A 10,882-nucleotide genomic window follows, 5' to 3' on the forward strand; every position below is an offset into this window, starting at 1 on the left:
GGATAATACTAAGAATGATAATCCAAGGGAACCTAAACCACTTCTTAGCAACGAACAGCAAATAATGTTGCCTCCACCACCTAAGGGGACAACACCAGCAACAGAAGAGCAAACATACTTAGTTGAAGTGGGAGCGAAGGCACGACAATTGCATTGTAATTCAATGATCTACTCGTCTAGAAGTATTAAAGATTTTCACGACAATGTGTTGAGTCGAGTACATGCACGAGATTATCAAGGAAGGGAGATATTCAACGTGGCTAAGATACCACCACTACAAAAATGTCAGAAGCAAACCATCTCATTTGGAGCAGAGGACGCTCCAGGATGCGGAAAATCACATACTAATCCATTAGTGGTCATTCTAGAGATTAAGCCAAAATTAAGATGGGAAGAGGAAGACGAAGAAGAAACATAAACATGGGCGATAAATAGAATCTTTATAGACTCAGGCAGTTCTGTCGATATTCTATTCTTCTATGCCTTCAAAACAATGGGCGACAATGAATCAGAGCTCGTCCCTTCCACCTACAAGATATGCGGCTTCAATTACACTGCAAACAAACCAAAAGAGGAAGTAACAATGCGCATTCCACTTGGGAACATATCAACAGGAATAACATTTTGTGTAGTCGATGTCGAGTCTCCTTATAACGCATTGATTGGAAGGCCGTGATTACACAGCATACTAGGCTTCGCATCAACCTTTCATTAATACATTAAGTTCCTTTTGCCACTGGGCGTAGGAATGATCAGAGGAGACATTACAGAGGTGACGAATTGAAGTGGAATAGACACCGAGAAAAGCGAAGGACGCGTATTTAAGAAGAGAAACTGGAAGGAGGAATCCAAGGAAGAGAAGAGAAAATAGAGTTTAGTGGTTGATTGCATAAGTAGGTAAGAAGAAATAAATCGTACTCGCACTCAGGTGATAACATCGGAGTCACCAATGAACATAGACACATCCGCAGGAGAAGGAACAAGCGCGAGTGTCACGCATAGAAAAGATGAAGATGACTCCATCAAATGGGAGATACTCTGAGAATACAATGGGAGAAAGCATGAGTCATGAAGAACAAGAAGAAAAAATTAGTTAACCGGTTTTGGAATCAAGTTTAATTTGAGAGGTGTTATCTTTAGGAACAGTAGTATCGATGTAATCGAATAAAACGAAGAAGAAAGATTTCTACAGTGTATTGATCAGAGTTACAAATGCAAAATAAAAGGTTTCTACTTCAAATACCAGATATTCCATCTTATTAAATAAACGACCAGTAGAGGAAAAAGGCAAAAATATGACCTTATGATAAGACCTTAATAAGAGGCAATAAGAGTTAAAACCTTTAAATAGGAATGCTAGGCATCCACTGGTGGCGTGCACCCTAGTTCGCATAAATGCAAGAGGAAAAATAAATAAGACCTAATGCGCGTTATAATTGGGGAAAACCAGGTAATACATGGCTCATGGAAAAGCTAATTCACTCTAGAACCCGAACCATGTAGAATTCAGGGCGAAACGAAAGCCTATCCAAGAGAGACTCCTAAGTAAAAACTCAGGGAAATAAGTGCTCTCTTAAGGATGTAGAAACTCGATCAGGGCACCGCGGTACACAGTTGAGCTAAGGGTGTCTAGGGCGTCTGGAGCGTTCCTAACCGACCTTAGCAAGTCCTGACTATGATACACTCGGTCCTCAAGAAACTCCAATTAGGGTGTGATCTCTTAACCATAAGCTTTATCGGAGGAGGGTAAGATGTCATGAAAACAACTGATTGTTGGTAACACTGGATGGGAAGATCTCAACCTAACCCGTTAGGGGTAAGCTTCCTTGAAGGGGGCAGTCAGTGGGAAGATAAAGGACGACACTCTCTACTAAGGAGCTGGATTGTGTTAAAGATGGAAATGTCATGGGTCTTTTGCTTACGGGAGTACTTATGTCTATCTCGCATAAATATATCCTGCAGAGGCAATAATACGAAAACATCATAAGGTGAGATAAATGGGTTATTAATTGAAAAAGTATTGATTTCCAACGATTTCGTCGCTACCACAAATAATATCCTTGGGCAAGAATAATACCTATTCAACATGGAAGGTTATATAAGACCTCTACCTATGAAGGAATAATAAGACCTCAAACGAAATACCGCTTGGACCCATAAATTTGTTAATGTCAGTATTTTACATATAGGAGGTTCGTAAAGGAATGCAAACTTAGGAATTCAGAAGGAGAAAAAAAATACAATAAGATAAGGAGAGAAAACACAAGAAGGAGAAAAAAAAAATACAAACATGAAATGCGAATTGAAAAGGGAGAAAGAATCAGGATAACTGAGGCAGATCACAGGTTTCGAAATCCTCAGCAGGATGGTCCAAAGCTGAATTGAAATGTTCTAAGAGAAAAAAAAAATCTTCGATGGGATGATCGATGGCTTCATTGGTTAGATTATAAACCTCCGAAAATACGCATTATTCAATAAAGATGGAAGGCAACGCGATGATATTCAAAATGCGAAAAAATTATAGGACTTACACAGAAGCTGTGTATTCCTATCACGGAGTTCAACCACCTTCCTAAAATAAACAGATAGCTCGCCTTTGACTTTGAGGTTCTGACTCTCAAGATTGCGGATTTTCTCGCGTTGATCCCGAAGTAAATCTTCAGATAGCCGAGAATTCTACACAAACCTAGAAAAAATGATTATCTAAAAGCTACAACAAATATAAACGCAAGAAAAGCATGGAAGTAAACCTACCAAGAGCTCGAGAGAAGAACTAAATCCTGGATGTAAAGACGAGGAAATCCCGTGTATAAAGTCATAATAAGGACAAGAAGCCATACAAAGATTCGCCATTGTATCGCATGCATGAGCAAGCTCGGATTCATTGACAGTTGACAATGAAGATTTGAAAATCTCAAAAAGGATCCCCATGTTTGCACCAAAATTATCCGAGGCATGACCTTCAACAGGAGCAGAAGGCGGGATAACTCCTGATGAAAGCATAGGATTGGAAGGTTCAAAGGAGACATTATCCATTCGAGACCCCTCATGCTGCAGAAGCTCGTCATCAAGAGATGACGTGTTCAGAGTGGAAAAAACCCTCTTTGTCTTCTTTGAAACGTTATATTGATCAAGATTTGGAAGCACTCGCTTATCCTTTCCTTTCACCTTTTTAAAGGGAAGTTCTTCTTGAGATGGGGAGATTCATCTGAAGAACTGGATGAGCCATCCTCAGACTCGCCTACGCACAAACCAAGATAGGTAAGAAACAGAGACAACAATATTTCTTGAAGAGAAACAAAATAAAGTATTTCTTACTTTCTTGGAGCGCGAGAACTTCACCTTTTGAGGCTCTCTATTTACCCTCTTCTTAACCTAAAGATCAACAACAACAATTAGCAAGCACAAAGGAAACAGTCAAAAACGCGAAGATATGAAAATAATACCTCTTTAGCTTCCTCGGGCGAATTAAAAAACCAAGGCTTATAGTCAAGAAGATTTGAGGGACCTGTGCGATCAGATCCATCAGCATTCCTACCCAAAATGTAAGGACCATCAACGATGAGAGGGTACTTCATCCAAAGGGGATCTTTAGAGAAGCTAGCAGAAGTATTGGAGGGGTTATGCAAATCAACATCCCGCGTAATCTTTTAGCTTTCAGTAAAACCATCAACTCGCCTGAGACGAATACCCCAGCGATATTTACTAATATCAACCATCTTAACCTCATAGTGTTTTAAGAAGTTTTCAACTTTATATATCGCCTTATCATAAGCAACACCATGCTTTATTATATAGAGATTCCAGACCAGCAGCGCGACGAGAGTATTCAACCATGATCTTGATCGCATCACCACTCAACTAGTATATCGCACGTGAAACCTTAAAAATCGATAATAACTCGTGAAATAATGGAATCTCAGAGTTATAAAGAGGAATAGGAAGACCAGCACAAAGTTGTTCAAGCGAAATAATGGTTCTTCTATCGCTCCAACCAGTCGGGATCGAGATCTGTAGTATGATTGGAAATTGGGAGGAACTATTAAAGTAATTCCTTTTAAGGCGATTTCATCAGTAAACCTTTGGACTTCTTTAAGTTTCCTTTTACCCGGTGGTGGAGCCATTACAGTATCGGAATAAGATAATATAATTAGACAAAAAGAATCAGTTAGAAATAAAGATCAAAATATCTGAAGTTAAGACGATTAAGATCCTTGGTAAGAACAGGGAGAAGCTAAAAGAAGATAGAATCGAAGCCACGAAAGCAAATTTAAAAGAAGATACTAAAGATAGAAGCAAAAGAAATTACAGAAGATGAAAGAGAAGATAGTAAAAGAAAAGAAGATTGAAGGCGTGATAAATTAGATAAAGGACTAGGGTATCACCCGGGCCTTCGGCCTAGGCTCAACCTCTCGTGCGTCTTCGGCACGGCGGACTTTAAGATTTGGCTGCGCTTTTGGCTTGATAAGTTCATAGCGACATATACTGATGTAGAGTTTTGGCATGGGCTCAACCTCTCATTGCATGCATACTCATGCATAGAACCATTTGCGAAGTGAAATGTAATGCACGGTTGTATTGAAGGTATTGGATCGGCAATAGAAAATTATAAATACTCAGTGGTATGCGATAGTGCCAAAGGACACATAATAAGTCACGCTGGGTACTTTACAAAACCAAGAAAGTGCAAACGTTTGGTAACAATAAAGGTCAATTCCTTCGATACTTGTATGCTTAGTGCTTTACTTATTCTAATTCAACCATTTCAGGAAGTTCCTAAGCTTCGGTATATGGGATGCCTGGTTAAAGTTATTTTCTAGTGTGATAGTCAGAACTTAAGCACCCAAAATATATTAATGCTTTATTTTATTTGGATTACTGTCAATAGCATTCATCGCAGCTTTTGTGCCACTTAGACTCTAGCATGATCAATACGAATTTCATGATAAGTGTTAACTTTTCGAGTTCGGCCTGCATATTTGTTTCAGTTTATTTATTTTTTCTTTTTTCTACACACTGAAAGCATTGTTTTAGCTTGCCGCTTTGAAGTTGACTAACATTTTATGGGATACATATATGGACATACTTTAAAAAGTGCGCAAGAAACCAAAGAAGTCAATCACCAACAGATTCAAATACCATGGCATTACTAAATTTTTTTAACAATCCAATTGCCAAGTAGTAGTAACATTTTGGATGGTTGTTGCCAAAATAAAAATTAAAGGAAATGAAAAAGATTTAGCAACCATCACTATGGAACGAGAAAGCTTTCGTGAATCACAAAAAGATCAATTAAAACTTTTAAGTAATGTTAACGCTTCTTTGAAAGTATTATCTATCATCAACCAAGTTACTAATTCATAGTACAACATACATAACCTCCACTTTCGTCGAACAAAAGATATTTAATATAGTGCCCACTCATTTTGTATATCCATTGCAAAGCTGCAGAGGGGTTAAAAACAAAATAGAAGACTAACAACAAACACACAAAGGTGGATGTTGCGTTATGTGAGAGTAAGAAGTACGAATGCGGGTTCTCCTTGTTCAAATTCTGATGTACAACTTGAGGATACCACAAAATGAATGTTTAATTTAAAACATAACTTGTTGCGAGTTTATAACGAACAAATGAAAATCTAATAATCACCGATAGAATTTTCTTCAATTCACACTCTCAGTCCTCTAACCTTGGTTCTAAAGATGCAGTGACAAATCAAACATTTTGGCACTTAGTAAATCGACTTGCTACAATTCAGATGATAGAAACAGATATTCAGATGATATATATATATATATATATATATATATATATATATATATACACACGATAATTTCATCATTAAACTGAAAAACTTAAACTAAAGAAAGAAAGCTTCATTTGGAGACTGAAAAAATAAAAACTTGCTTCGAAGGCTTGCTACAGGTGTTCTAACGTTGTGAACATGCAATCCCCACTTTCACGGTTTCACGCTTCTTATTCTAACGAAATTATCCAGACGAAAAATGATACCAAATATTTACAACATTTTTCTCACCACATACAACTAAGTCTACTCTTTAATTAACTGATTTAAACAAATGAACTTTCTTCAAGAATAACATAGTTGTCAGCAGTATTACTATACATATTTAGGATCCGAAACTGACATCAACTTCTTAGGATTATCTTCAGGAGTACAACTTCATTCCAAATTCTACGAGCCTGCATAAGTTCCTTCGACAACACGATAGTAAACCAAAAATCTATGCCTGTTAGGATCATGGGTAGTTCAGAATGCGTTATGTACACCGTGGTTCTGCAAGAGTACCCCCACAATCTTCGATTCAGTAGGTATTCAATAACCAAAATCCTGGAAAATCACGAAAAAACCAATTATAACAACTAACCATATAAACCAAAATCCTGGGAGATAAACGATGTCAAACTGGGGAACAAAGAAAACGTCAGATTGATACATTACCCTTCTTTCTACAAACACATTACAACTCAGATGTCTGGCAGGGCCTGGGAAACCTCCCAACCTAATCCGCACCTGATATCGGTATTAGAGATCTGAAGTTTGTATCATTGCCGCTTATATGATCATCGCTAGTGTCTGTAGATTTTTCAAAAAGTGAACAATATGAAAAGAAAAACAACTTGTTATGTGTTCTCACTTATAAATCAGCCAATTAGAAAGGGTGTAGTCGCCAACCATTTTTTGTTTTCCTAGTCTTCCTAATTTGTTTATTTTTCTTACGGAAAGCAAGTAAAGCATTGAGTCTGAGAAAGAGATGAAGTAAAGAATGAGAGTTACTTTACGGAGTATTAAACACTTCATCCAACTCGAGTAGCCATGTCCTTACGTAGTTACTTGTCGATTCTTCTCTGCTAAATCACCACAAAATAGAATAAGATTGAACGGAAAGGGAAATAAAAAGGGGGAGTTATGGTCGGGTTTTTATACGTAAAATTTTTTCCTAGAAAAACCCATAAATCCATCGACATATCTGGAAGACCACAACCCGCAACTCTTTTTCTTTCATTTTACTGAATCCAAACCCTAAACTATCTACAATAACACAGTATAACCGTAAGGAGAGACGAAGAGACATCACCTTAAAGAAACATATCGTTACTGTAGGGGAAGAGCCATCAAAGAGATATGGAGATTTCTGAAAGAGTTTGTTTGAAGACCGTGATACTCATCTACTTTGTCGAGGGAATATATAGGTCAGTTTGGGTAGTTTTAAACTCAACTTGTATGAAAGACACCTAGGGAAAATAGGGAGAAAAAAGCGGAATTAGTGACACATATGAGAAATTTCAACCGCCCGTAGTTTTCACCATTTTGGAATTTGTATTCGACCAAACGGAACGATCAAGATTTTTTTCAAGGATACAAACAACGGTAGATGTACTCAAAATCCGTTCTGACCACTAATTGTCTTCCCCAAAACTCATCTCGACCACTCTTTGTCTCCCCAAAAAAGGCAATCGTGTCATAGTTAATTGATTTCTGGTCAATGAACAACAATCAAAAAGATTACTGAGGATGTTGCAGAAGAATTAACCAAACTTAAAGTCGAACCTCTGCAATGGGAATGGTACAAATTCACGGGTGTATGGACAATAAACATAAATGTTGTTAACGAAACTTAAAGTCGAAGTTTTTAAGCAAATTAAAATTTTCCATTTTTGGTAGCATTATATGACGAACATTAGCAAATGACAGTCAGTGGTTTCAACAAATTAGACACCGAACTGATATAAGAAGAAACATATAACAAATTTGACAGTCAATGGTTTCAACAGATTAGACACCGTAACTGATATAAAAAGAAATAGATAACAGTTTTGACACCGGAAATAGATTAAAAAAAAAAAGATAATTGTTTCCATTAGAAACAGAAAACCATAGAGCAACCGAGGCTTCCAAGCAAATCACGTTATCACTAATCTATAGCAGAGTTGTTTTTTTGGCTATCCACCGTCAAGAATTATGCGCTTATCATAGTTTTCACGGACACACAACAAGTAACTGCAAAAATGTGCAACGGATAATACTAAGAATGATAATCCAAGGGAACCTAAACCACTTCTTAGCAACGAACAGCAAATAATGTTGCCTCCACCACCTAAGGGGACAACACCAGCAACAGAAGAGCAAACATACTTAGTTGAAGTGGGAGCGAAGGCACGACAATTGCATTGTAATTCAATGATCTACTCGTCTAGAAGTATTAAAGATTTTCACGACAATGTGTTGAGTCGAGTACATGCACGAGATTATCAAGGAAGGGAGATATTCAACGTGGCTAAGATACCACCACTACAAAAATGTCAGAAGCAAACCATCTCATTTGGAGCAGAGGACGCTCCAGGATGCGGAAAATCACATACTAATCCATTAGTGGTCATTCTAGAGATTAAGCCAAAATTAAGATGGGAAGAGGAAGACGAAGAAGAAACATAAACATGGGCGATAAATAGAATCTTTATAGACTCAGGCAGTTCTGTCGATATTCTATTCTTCTATGCCTTCAAAACAATGGGCGACAATGAATCAGAGCTCGTCCCTTCCACCTACAAGATATGCGGCTTCAATTACACTGCAAACAAACCAAAAGAGGAAGTAACAATGCGCATTCCACTTGGGAACATATCAACAGGAATAACATTTTGTGTAGTCGATGTCGAGTCTCCTTATAACGCATTGATTGGAAGGCCGTGATTACACAGCATACTAGGCTTCGCATCAACCTTTCATTAATACATTAAGTTCCTTTTGCCACTGGGCGTAGGAATGATCAGAGGAGACATTACAGAGGTGACGAATTGAAGTGGAATAGACACCGAGAAAAGCGAAGGACGCGTATTTAAGAAGAGAAACTGGAAGGAGGAATCCAAGGAAGAGAAGAGAAAATAGAGTTTAGTGGTTGATTGCATAAGTAGGTAAGAAGAAATAAATCGTACTCGCACTCAGGTGATAACATCGGAGTCACCAATGAACATAGACACATCCGCAGGAGAAGGAACAAGCGCGAGTGTCACGCATAGAAAAGATGAAGATGACTCCATCAAATGGGAGATACTCTGAGAATACAATGGGAGAAAGCATGAGTCATGAAGAACAAGAAGAAAAAATTAGTTAACCGGTTTTGGAATCAAGTTTAATTTGAGAGGTGTTATCTTTAGGAACAGTAGTATCGATGTAATCGAATAAAACGAAGAAGAAAGATTTCTACAGTGTATTGATCAGAGTTACAAATGCAAAATAAAAGGTTTCTACTTCAAATACCAGATATTCCATCTTATTAAATAAACGACCAGTAGAGGAAAAAGGCAAAAATATGACCTTATGATAAGACCTTAATAAGAGGCAATAAGAGTTAAAACCTTTAAATAGGAATGCTAGGCATCCACTGGTGGCGTGCACCCTAGTTCGCATAAATGCAAGAGGAAAAATAAATAAGACCTAATGCGCGTTATAATTGGGGAAAACCAGGTAATACATGGCTCATGGAAAAGCTAATTCACTCTAGAACCCGAACCATGTAGAATTCAGGGCGAAACGAAAGCCTATCCAAGAGAGACTCCTAAGTAAAAACTCAGGGAAATAAGTGCTCTCTTAAGGATGTAGAAACTCGATCAGGGCACCGCGGTACACAGTTGAGCTAAGGGTGTCTAGGGCGTCTGGAGCGTTCCTAACCGACCTTAGCAAGTCCTGACTATGATACACTCGGTCCTCAAGAAACTCCAATTAGGGTGTGATCTCTTAACCATAAGCTTTATCGGAGGAGGGTAAGATGTCATGAAAACAACTGATTGTTGGTAACACTGGATGGGAAGATCTCAACCTAACCCGTTAGGGGTAAGCTTCCTTGAAGGGGGCAGTCAGTGGGAAGATAAAGGACGACACTCTCTACTAAGGAGCTGGATTGTGTTAAAGATGGAAATGTCATGGGTCTTTTGCTTACGGGAGTACTTATGTCTATCTCGCATAAATATATCCTGCAGAGGCAATAATACGAAAACATCATAAGGTGAGATAAATGGGTTATTAATTGAAAAAGTATTGATTTCCAACGATTTCGTCGCTACCACAAATAATATCCTTGGGCAAGAATAATACCTATTCAACATGGAAGGTTATATAAGACCTCTACCTATGAAGGAATAATAAGACCTCAAACGAAATACCGCTTGGACCCATAAATTTGTTAATGTCAGTATTTTACATATAGGAGGTTCGTAAAGGAATGCAAACTTAGGAATTCAGAAGGAGAAAAAAAATACAATAAGATAAGGAGAGAAAACACAAGAAGGAGAAAAAAAAAATACAAACATGAAATGCGAATTGAAAAGGGAGAAAGAATCAGGATAACTGAGGCAGATCACAGGTTTCGAAATCCTCAGCAGGATGGTCCAAAGCTGAATTGAAATGTTCTAAGAGAAAAAAAAAATCTTCGATGGGATGATCGATGGCTTCATTGGTTAGATTATAAACCTCCGAAAATACGCATTATTCAATAAAGATGGAAGGCAACGCGATGATATTCAAAATGCGAAAAAATTATAGGACTTACACAGAAGCTGTGTATTCCTATCACGGAGTTCAACCACCTTCCTAAAATAAACAGATAGCTCGCCTTTGACTTTGAGGTTCTGACTCTCAAGATTGCGGATTTTCTCGCGTTGATCCCGAAGTAAATCTTCAGATAGCCGAGAATTCTACACAAACCTAGAAAAAATGATTATCTAAAAGCTACAACAAATATAAACGCAAGAAAAGCATGGAAGTAAACCTACCAAGAGCTCGAGAGAAGAACTAAATCCTGGATGTAAAGACGAGGAAATCCCGTGTATAAAGTCATAATAAGGACAAGAAGCCATACA

The 10,882-nt window shown here is 37.8% G+C and overlaps 1 long non-coding RNA gene across 1 annotated transcript; it reads right to left on the minus strand.

The window, feature by feature from the left end:
* Positions 1-6,137: 6,137 nt before the first annotated feature.
* LOC113329562 lies at positions 6,138-7,036 on the minus strand. Its single transcript, XR_003349932.1, has 3 exons — positions 6,801-7,036; positions 6,465-6,599; positions 6,138-6,353 (listed from the first exon to the last, which is right to left on the minus strand). It is a non-coding gene; the product is annotated as an uncharacterized LOC113329562 (long non-coding RNA).
* Positions 7,037-10,882: the final 3,846 nt, after the last annotated feature.

This window comes from Papaver somniferum, unplaced genomic scaffold (genome assembly GCF_003573695.1).
Source record: "Papaver somniferum cultivar HN1 unplaced genomic scaffold, ASM357369v1 unplaced-scaffold_117, whole genome shotgun sequence".
Classification (NCBI taxonomy): Eukaryota; Viridiplantae; Streptophyta; class Magnoliopsida; order Ranunculales; family Papaveraceae; genus Papaver; species Papaver somniferum.